Genomic DNA, 10,336 nt, shown 5'->3' on the forward strand with positions numbered 1-10,336 from the left:
GATTACGAATCTGAGGTCAGATTTAAAAAATTCAAAATGGAGCTCCAATATGGCGGCCAAAACTGTTCATACGTTGAAAATATGAAATCTAATGTAGTTTGGTTTTCGAGGTCATTGCTTATGATTCAGGAGTTAAATTAGAGCAAAAACATTGTAAAATTATTTCCAAATTTACACTATTAATAAAAAAAACAGAAATTTGTAATTTTAGTTTTATTATTTTTTTATATTGGTAAAAGATTAAGTCACATATATGTAAAAAAAATTTTATTTAATCCTAGTAACAAAAACACGTATGTCATATTCATCAATGTTCGAATCATTTGATTCGGAATCTGATGTTGAACTACTTGTATCTAAATCGGAATCGTTCCTTGAATCTTGTCTGGTGACTTCAGGTTGTTTTAACAATTGTAAAGCTTCTTGATGTAGAGATTTTGCCAGTATCTGGGGCAATTTCCTGATGCTCGAGAGGGGTTGTTAACATGACATCTTTAACAACTTGAGCAACATGTACTTGACCAGAAGTCCTTAAACTCATTTGAGCAGCGTATGCCAATTCTTCTGTAGAAAAAGTAGAACGTAGTTCTTGAGTCTTTCGCCTCTTTGATCTATCACTAGATGAAGCAAAGGATTGCGAAGGTCGCCCACATGTTCCTTTTTTATTGTCATTCTTCACAATCTTCTAAGGTCTTGTGCATTCAGTATTGGATAATTTTGAAAATTGTACTGTGCCCTTCAATCATTCTTCATTTTTTTTCAGAAAAAAATCTTCACATGTTCCTGCTGCTCTCCATCTCGATCGAAAATTTGCAAATAACCGTGATAATGACATTTCATCCTCTCCTACTTTTATCACATGTTTCGTTTTTTTGAAAATTGCATCTGTCAAAACATCAATGATGAATTTATATTCATTTTTTAAACTGTCTTTCACCTTAAAGAATATATCTTTTCTTGACAATACCATATTTGAAGATTTGGAAGACTCTGTAAAAAATAATACAGTTATAACGGCTGAGAGTTCTTTGAGGACTATTATATAAAATTTTGAGATTATCATAAAACGGAACGAGAAGTAACTTGTAAAGCATATATTTAAAATGATAAATTATTGTATTAAACTGTAATTAGTGCCATTAAATAATGTTAATTCACTAATTTCCATGACCATTTTCAGACATTAATCTATGTTAATAGAATATCGCACCACGCATTCCTCCATAAAAACTAGTCTCACTATTAAAATGGTACTCAATGGCAGCCAGTTTTTTTATATGTTATATTTAACACTATACACTATCAGTTCCTTGTCGAAAGAAGGTGGATAACTGCGGTTAAATTTTTAAAACGACATTAGAAAATCGATTTCAGAGAAAAAATTTACAATTTTTTATGTTTACTTGTCGCGCGATATAAATATTAAAAAAAATTAAAATTAGCAATAACAGTGCATAACGATATATTCTACATGCCTCCAGAAAGTGATTCCATTTTGCCGAATTCCAATTGAAATAGCTTCTTCAGTTTAACATCACTTTAAAACAGGCGAGAATTTTTCGACGTGTCCTTTTGTTTAGTGCGTACCGAACGGAGGCTATATGTCAACTGATGTCCCGGCCAGCCTAGAAGCAGGTATATACCTACACTGTTCGGAAATTTGTTCAAGGACTATCTGTAAACAAGATCTGAACGTAAAAAGACGAAAATTTAAAACTGACAAATTTGACTTTTGGCCACGAAATCGGGATTTCGTCCCACTGTGCGGCGGTTGGAGATTTTAAGCTACAAGAAATATGATCTCCGAATGAATTATTGTATTTTAGTATATGCGATTTTATTTTAGTATATGCGATTATTCATAATGACATGGGTCTGACAAATTATCAATGAGCTGGGGCCAATGCCATAAACAGCTCAAAGTTTTTTTCGAGAAAAAAAAATCTTTCGTAAAAACGCAATTTTTTAAGTAAATTATTTTTTCGTAAAAAAATGCGTAAACTCGAAGAATTTATCGCTGTATGTATTTTTTTCAGCCATTGTTATAAAGCATAAAACGTATACGTCACTAAAATTCACGGACTTTTTTTATCCGTAATACGTCGGATGAAGACTTAGATTTCGAAATTGCAGAAAATGAGCTTCGCCACCGATTGCCTCGAGAGGTTGGTGTTTAAGACATTACTTAAAAGTACTAAATTTTGGTGTTTTTTTAATGATTTTTTATCGAACAAAATCAGAAATCATACTAAATAGGCGCAGAAATTATATTTTTGTTTTGTTTTTCAATATCATTTTATTTTAATGGCCGCTTTTTCAACAAAGATGTTTCTGACAACGTTTTATATATATGTATATATATAAATGTATGTATTATATATATATAAATATATGTATTATATATATATATATATATATATATATATATATATATATATATATATATATATATATATATATATATATATATATATATATATATATATATATATATATATATATATATATATATATATATATATATATATATATATATATATATATACAGTAGCGTCCAAAAGTAATTGGACAAACACCTTTTTTGTTATATTTTCTCATTAAGTAAAGATTTTTAAATGAAATTTCGTGTAAGCATGTCAAATTATACTACAATTATGAAAAACAAAACAACAATTCCCTTTTGGGAGTAATTACTCAAAATTTTGCTAAAAGAATGGAAATGATTGGCTCAAAAGTAATTGGACAAACTAAACTCTAACAATGTTGATATAACTTAGACTATTTTAACTTCTTTTTCTGAAGGCAGATTTTTATAAAAACATTCAATGATCAATAATATGTAATGGGACATAATAAATATTTAAGCGAAGCAGTGAAAAAGTTAATTGTACAAGCATTTAATAACGGTAAGACTGTGCGACAAATTTCAATAGATATGAATATTCCACGATCAACAGTTGGTTATACATTAAAAGTTTTTCAACAACGGAGTCACTTCCAAATATCAACAAAGTCAGGACGCCCGAAATCAACAACTTTTCGCCAAGATAATGTTGTAGTAAGATCGTCAAAGCCAGATCCGCGCAAGAGTGCTAAAGAAATTCATAGAGAACTTACACAGTCCCATCAAATTTCGTGCTCTTATGCAACAGTAAAGCGTCGCTTAAGACAAAACAACCTTTTTGGCCGTTGTCTTGTTAAAAAACCTTTTATTTCTGCAAAAAATCGTAGAGCACAGTTAAAATTCGCTAAAGAACATCTAAGTTGGACAGCAAACCGATGGTCAAAAATACTATGGAGTGATAAGTCAAAGTTTAATATGTTTGGTTCTGATGGTATTAAATATGTTCGACGTCCAATAGGTCTTCGAAATGATGTTAAGTACCAAGTTCCTACAGTAGAGAACCTCTTTGTTTTCTCTGATCTTTATTGCTAGTAACATTTTAAGTTCTTTAGACAGCATTTTATTTTGTTGTGTATTTGTGTATTATATGGCATATTTGTCGACTATTTATACTTTTCTTTAGTCAAACATTATGAAAAATTTGTTTAACCAAAATTACTATCGAAAACCTACATAAATAAGCATGGAATGTTAAATTCATGCATGATTGTTAACGAAACACAACAAGGAACTGAATAATCGATTAAATGCAGATTTTAAGTAATTAGTTTATTATGGAGTTACCAAAATCCTTTTCAGTTTTATCTATAAAATATCTACATAAAAACACAAACAAAGAATGTTCAATGATTTTGAAGCGCTAACGTTGTTCCATCAATGGCCGCCAAAATCACGAAGAAAATATCTGAAATTGAGATCAAAAATCTATCTGAAGTTTTTTTTCGAAAAAACGCATTTTTTTATCTGAAAAGGCGATTCCCTTGTTCGTTTATAGCATTGGATTTAATAGCGAAGTTTTTATCTTAAAAACGGAATTTTTTGAATGTTTATAGCAATTGATTTTTTTTTTCTTCGCTTTTTACGGTAAAAACTTCGTGTTTTACGGAAAAAACTTCGTTTTTTATGTTTAAAGCATTGGCCCCTGTCAGCAAATACGAATCTGGTTTTGAATATATGAGTTTAAAAACTCCGAAACAATTATAAATTTTAATAAAAAATATTCACTATTTGATAATTGTAATTGAAATACTTTAAAAAAACAAATCCATCTTCGTTTATGCTCATTGAATCATAATTAATGGAGAACTGTTTCAAATTTCGTATCAATCACGTAAGCTTTAATTTTGTCCAAATCAAGTTAGACATAAGTATACTTATTATTACTGCATTCCAGTCTAATTTTAATTTTAGCAGCGTGGAAAACATGGCATTCCTAGCCTAGACCACATATAACCCTAATTGAATAAACGAAATAAACCCTTTTGGGGATGATTCTACACTCTACTGATAAGCAAAAATTCAGTGAACAGGCCACTGAGTCTTTTCACTTTCTTCATAAAGCATATGGAGCGAACTTTTTACAAGAAATCATTAGATGTAATGGTAGACCCATTTAAAGTAGAATCCGATTTTGTTTATTTGATCCAATTCGTTTTGGGGAATACACCAACATGCCATCCAAACTCGTTAGTATATGTAACCGAAAAGAAAAACGGGAAAACGTAATTGTCGATTAATACGCTCATAGATAATTTACTTCATCCCTATAATTATGATTTAACTTTGGCTTACGAATCTTGTTTAAACGAACTGAAATCTAAAAATTTTAAATATCCTTCCGAAATTTTAGTATTTGACCTGCATGGAATTGTAACATTTAAATTTTTATTTAACTTTTAAACTTCAAAAGTTCTTTAAATTTAATTCGGTAACCTATATAACATTTTATCTTAGTGTTAAATTGATGAGTAGAGGAAAATAATTAAAAAAAAAAAAGTGATGCGATCTTAGGTAACAGACCTTTTAAATTGGGATAATTTTAAAAAATGTGGCTGGAGGACTATTTTACGACTAATAACTTTTGAATAATGAGCTTTAATTGCTTGAACTTATCCTAAAATTTGTATCCAGCATAAGTGAATTATCCAATTTCATTCGTAGCATTTTGAAATTTATTTTTTAAGAATGAGCTCATCAAAGTCACAAAAATCTTCAATTAATCGCAGAAATTTCAAGCTTCGCCAGATTTTTAATTCTTTCTCATCCAGATTGTAAAGCCAGATTTTTAATTTTTTGTTCAAGTATCCATAGATAACTTTCAAATGAACAAAAAACAGATTTTACCTATGATGGAAAAAGTTGAGTTATGTAAACAATTTGCTCAAATTATTTATCTCAAAAAAATAAAAAGAAAGTGTTTTTTGCTTGAGGGAGGATTTCATGCAAAACAGCTCATTTTTTATTTCTCAAGAACCATGAAGATATTGAGCTAACATTTTCAGAATTTCCTTATCTCCTTGATATACACCACCCCAACATGTTTCATCAAAGTTTAAAGTGATCTATATAAGGAGATCAGTTACTTAGAAGGTTCAGGTAGACTTCCTTGTTGACATTTAGGCCCTTTTTGAAGAAGTCGGGTGGCAGGATATGATCTTTGCTTAAAAAAACTATGAAGACATGGACAGAGGCTGGAAACCTTGTCTACTCTTTCACTGGTACATCTTCAGATTCTTGAGCTAACCAATTATGTTTTCTCCTGTTAACTTTAATTTTATCATTGCTGATAAACCGGATTCAGCCGACTACTTCATGCTTGATGTTAAAAGAAGGGAGCACCAAGTCACTCTCTTTGTTTTAATTTTAGTAGACAACATCTATCTGACTTTCAAGACGTAAGATTTATGCCTAAGGTCTTCATGAATGCTTTTCTCATGGTGTTAGGAACCTTATTCATTAACTTGCTCAGTTTCCTGATGTTGGTGCTTGGATCTTTGCTGATGATTACGTGGAGCATGATTATGAAACCCTAGTTCCTGACTGGCCTCTCCTTGACATTTTCCTTAGGAAACATACCAAGGAGTGGCCAGTCAGGTGGTTTTGGGTACCCAAGCCACTTAATAATTTCTTGGGCTAAGTGCCCAGCGCGTATTGATTCCACCACTGCGGCTCTACGATCATATTCTTTCGACATGGTGATGAAAATTCTCAAAAAAGTGCGTATTTTCTTAAAAATCAGCTTTATATTTGTTTATGTTTTGAACTCATCAACGGAATGAAAATGGTGAAAAGTAAAAAAATTTCGGATTTAAAATTAACACCCTGACACGGCGATCTTTCGTATATAGATTTTCCTAATATCCGTGGATCTGGAAATTACCAAATAGTGAAACAACTCCATGTAACCTATTTATAATGTTATATACAATGCGAATTCACCTTACTTTGTAAACATAAACTTGTGCGCTATACAGTCAGAACGTTGTTCTTTTGTTTTCAAAAAAAAAAAATGTTGTTTTGACGAAACCATGCAAATAAAATTCACTTTTAAGATTATCGACTTTCGGGGGCAGATTACCGACGTTCGGGGGCATTTAAAAATACACACAAAGGAACAAAGGAATTTTGATTTTTTTTTTGACAATTAGGAAAAATAAGACCTGTTTTATTAAAAAAAGAAGAAAGAGAAAGGTTTGTTATTTTTGTTTTGTAGAATTTACTATTTAAAAAATCAGTCTTTTTTTAGAACTTTTAACCGAATGAGTCACGAGATTCCAGGTCTGCAAAATTATTTAACTTTAAAGAAATAATTGCGTATCTGTATTTTGTCCAAATAAATAACGAATTAATTTCTTTCTGTATTTTGTTTCGTTTTTTAAAACTTGGTGTTTTTACTGTTTCTTTCTTTAATCTGAAGTAAATTTCTGATATCACCAGAAAATGATCAAACTCAAATCGCAAACGAAGGTTACAAAAATGAAATTATTTTCTATAATTTCAAAGTAATTTCAAAGTTATGGTTCTTCAAGCTGTAATAGTATAACTGGAATTAATTAACTAATAGTAATTAATAGTTCTTCTTGTTTAGATGAAAAAGTTATTATAAGATAGTGTAGTGAATATTGGAGTATCTGTTGAAGAATTTTATTCAGGGTCTTATAAATGCAATAAAGGCTACAGTGCACTCCGGAAAATTATAACTGAAAGTGATCAGTTTGATTGTTTTTGCAATGTTTTAGAGTCAGGAAATGGTCAGCCAATGTTTGAATGCGTTTTAAAAAATGGTGAAGATAAAATTGGTATGCCTTTGTCTGTGAATCTGAGGATCGCAAGTTATGGATTAAAAAACTTCCAAATGCAAACTTCGTGTTTATAGATTATAAGCGAATTTGTGCTCAGCACTAGCCTAAAGATGCAGAATTAAAAAAAGTCAAAGGTAGTAGTTTTGTTCCAGTGCATCCTCCATCAGTCTTTAAAGGTATATCAGTGTCTTGTATTCCAATAGTGTCTAGAAAACGAGATGTCACTGGGTTAATGTGCTCTGAAGGAAATAGTTTACCTGATGAGTTCGAAAACTTTAAAAAAATGGAAGCTATTCAATTTAATTCAATTGTGAAAAATTTGAAGTCAATGATAAATAACTGTGAAGAAAAATTTTATTTTGTTGAAAAAGAAAAAAAAAAATTTTTAATATCATATGAACATTGTGGACCAGTACCTAAGTTTTCAATATATGTAACTTTAGAAGATTCTGGAGATATTTGTTTTCTTTTTTAAACAAAGGAATTATTAAATATTATTCTCAACTGGAGAATGCTGTTAGTTATGTTATTAATAATGAAACAGATTCTTAGCGAGCAAGTTATATTAGGCATCAAATAACCAAAACCAATTAAACGACAAAATTATGGATTAGTTCTCAAAGTTTTTTGTGATGAAACAGTTGCAGCATTATGTGTAAAAATTCCTGAAGCTAAAAATACTGCACTTTTTATTGAAACAGTTGTCAAGTGATAGCTTATTGTCAACAGTAAAGCAAAAGGTCTATATATTAGATTAAATGATATTCAAAGAAAGCCTATTACTTCAGTCAATGATTAGCAAATAGATTTCTTAGAGAACTATATTTCTTATTTTGCTGAAAATTTGAAATGCGTAAATTCAAAATTAAGAGAGAAAAAGTTAACAATGGATACTGTGAGTGCTTTGCAAAAAACTTCTAAGAGATTAGCAAGCTGTGCCAAGTATTTGTTGAATTGCGGTGTATCTTATGTATTGCTAGGACAAATGCAATCAGATGCACTAGAAAAACAGTTTAGGAAATATCAGCAAGGGTCAGGTGGCACATATCTGTTAACTGAGCAAAGTGTTATTCAAAAATTTAGAATCGACAAAACTTGTAATTTGATAGACGAGCAAGCAGTTTTTGCAATATTTCCTCCTGCTCACCACCAAATTGATAACTGTGAACTTGATGTGTAGTTTGATATGTCAATATGTGAAAATTGTGAAGTTCAGTTGCCAAATGAATGCAAACAAGGGCTTTTATATATTGCAGGTTTTATTGCTTACAAACTTCTGGAATTACATTCAATTTTAGAAGAAATAGACACCTTTGATATATTTCAAGAATATGGAACTTTGATTAGTTCTTTGAACAGGGAAAGACTAAGAGAACCTTCTGACAATTTAGTCTACTTTGTTATTTATTGTTTTTTTATATTTGAAGTGACACTTGTGAATAAAGTTTCACCATTGCTGTGCAATAGAGGATTAATTGACATTTTTATTAACTGCAATAGTAAATTTCGATTGCATGTTCGAAGTGTTTAAAAAGTTTGCTGCATTTTAGCAAACATTTCTTTAAACAATTATTGTAAAAAACACTCTGAAGATTTTGGGAAGGAATTTTTAATAAATTAAGCAAAACTTTCAACTTCAAAATAAAGTAATTTTAGTTAAAAAAAGTCAAAATAATTTCAATAAAATAAAGTTAACATATTTGTTTGTTTTTATCAAAAAATTTATTATTTGTATTACAAGTGTTAAACAGCTAAAATAAACATAGTTATAAAAATGAGATTTAGTCATTTTTAGCTAAACTTTTTAAATTTTTTTTGTAATTAACTTATTTATAAACGTAAAAAAAAATTTCTACAATATTTGCTTCAGAAATTTAATCAAAATGTTTTGTCCTTCTAAAGCTCTTTGTTTGTTTCTGAAGTTTGTTTACAAAAGCAAGGATAAAAAATAATTTTAACCGTAAAAAAGTCGGCCTTCGCTAATTTTACGGAAAATGAGCTGTTGTGGCCTGTTTGAGAAGGCCTTGAAAGTACGGAATGAAAAATCTTATAAAAATAAGACCGAATGATAAAACACGGACGATCTCGAAAAATTTACTATTAACTCAAATAGAAGATCGCCGTGAAAATGCAGTTAGAACCTTGTCATAGTGAAATAATCATATTCTCACTATGACAAGGTTCTAACTGCTGTTTAATGGTAGTTAGAAACATGTTAGTGACTTTTAAATTTTGTGACTGAGGCAGTTAGTTACTTTAAATTTTGTATCTGAAACAATGATATAACAAAAAGCTAATTTTTATAAATTAGATTATTTCAGTCACAAAACAAGGTTGCAACATTTTGTTTATTCATTTTTTTTTTTTTTTTTTGTACTACATTTTTTGGTACATTTTAAAACCATTACATTAAGTACAACCCTAAAAAGCTTTTCATGTTTATTTTAAAGGTGAAGAACAACTCGATAGTAATCTCTGTCCTCGAGAGGCATAAACGGAAATGCAGCTTTAATATCTTTTTTTTTTATGTCTGCAAGTTCCTTTGTATAATTTTGAATCTTTGGTTTTACATTCAAAGCAGTGGAAGTAGATGGACTTGTTGCTGCATTCTTTCCGTTAGGTTTTTAATTGAACTTGACATTCGCACAGTTCATAGGTTCATTGCGATCATGGCTAGATTTAAAATGTATAATGTGAGATGTTTGAGTAAATTTTAGAACAGCAACGTTAGAAAAAGGAACTGACTTGTAATTAAATAGCTTTGCTGTTACTGAAAACTCCTTGAAGTCATGTGGTTTCATTTGAATGATACGATAAGGATTTTTTCTGTTCACTTGTTTCAACATCCTTATCAATCCAATTGGACTATAAAAATCAGTTTTCCTCATGAGCTTTTCAATTTCGCTATGGGCATGATCCACCTCTTGGACGCATCAATGACCTGGAAGGGAATATTTCATAGTGATTGAGTTAATGTTAGGATTGTCTCTTAAAAAATATAACATAACATTTGATAATATACTATTCCGATTTTGAGGAACGCAGGAGTCAGACCAAGTAACTAAGTCACTTACGTCGTTTTCCTCTACCACATCACTCAAAATTTTGCAAAAGGCACTGGCAATATCAT

At 30.1% G+C, this 10,336-nt stretch overlaps 2 long non-coding RNA genes and 1 pseudogene across 2 annotated transcripts; 2 read left to right on the forward strand and 1 right to left on the reverse strand.

The window, feature by feature from the left end:
* Positions 1-293: 293 nt before the first annotated feature.
* Positions 294-2,036, reverse strand: LOC145184595 (uncharacterized). The gene is made up of 2 exons (XR_016452779.1): positions 1,476-2,036; positions 294-990 (listed from the first exon to the last, which is right to left on the reverse strand). It is a non-coding gene; the product is annotated as an uncharacterized LOC145184595 (long non-coding RNA).
* An 806-nt stretch (positions 2,037-2,842) lies between these two features.
* On the forward strand, positions 2,843-7,800 carry LOC149888733 (uncharacterized; annotated as a pseudogene).
* Positions 7,658-8,670, forward strand: LOC149888734 (uncharacterized). The gene has a single exon (XR_016452701.1). It is a non-coding gene; the product is annotated as an uncharacterized LOC149888734 (long non-coding RNA).
* Positions 8,671-10,336: the final 1,666 nt, after the last annotated feature.

The sequence above is a fragment of the Hydra viridissima genome, unplaced genomic scaffold (genome assembly GCF_058129835.1).
Source record: "Hydra viridissima isolate aposymbiotic clone 2 unplaced genomic scaffold, HvirCarnegie_v1 scaffold_5, whole genome shotgun sequence".
Lineage (NCBI taxonomy): Eukaryota > Metazoa > Cnidaria > Hydrozoa > Anthoathecata > Hydridae > Hydra > Hydra viridissima.